This window comes from Triticum aestivum, chromosome 2A (genome assembly GCF_018294505.1).
Source record: "Triticum aestivum cultivar Chinese Spring chromosome 2A, IWGSC CS RefSeq v2.1, whole genome shotgun sequence".
Classification (NCBI taxonomy): domain Eukaryota; kingdom Viridiplantae; phylum Streptophyta; class Magnoliopsida; order Poales; family Poaceae; genus Triticum; species Triticum aestivum.
In genome coordinates this window covers 41,070,621-41,071,186 of record NC_057797.1, presented here as the reverse complement: position 1 = coordinate 41,071,186, position 566 = coordinate 41,070,621, and positions in this window count along the sequence as shown.

Below are 566 nucleotides of genomic sequence, written 5' to 3'. Positions count from 1 at the left end.
GAGAAGGGCCGGGGAATGTAGGCGGGGAGGGGCGAGGGAAGGGGAGTGGCGCGGGTGGAGCGGCGGCGGGCGGGCGGCGGGGAGCAAGGCGGGCGACGGGGAGCGGCGGCGGCGACGCAGGTCGGTCTCTGACGGCGGCGCGGGTCGGACTCTAGGGTAGGTGAGGAATGAGTGGTGGAGGGGCGATCGCGGATGGATAAGGGCAACTATGCCGACGGCTAAGCCGTCGGCATATGTAGCGATGCCACGTGGCACCTATATATGCCGACGGCTTAGCCGTAGGCATAGTTTTATTTGTATTTTTTTAATGTTTTTAATAGTTTATATTTTTTTCTTCTTTATGTTTTTCTATTTCATATAAATTTTTTGATGTTTTTTATAGTTATATTTTTCCTTTTTCATGTTTTTTATGTTTTAACGCCGCTCGGCCCTCTCCTCTCCCGGAACCACACAGAGGGGAGGGGAGGGGAGGCGCCGAACTCGAGTAGCTTCATCCGCCGAGGCCGTGGCCTGGTCGCGGGTCTGGGAGCGCATGGACGCCGCCTCGCGTGCTCGATCTGGAGCTT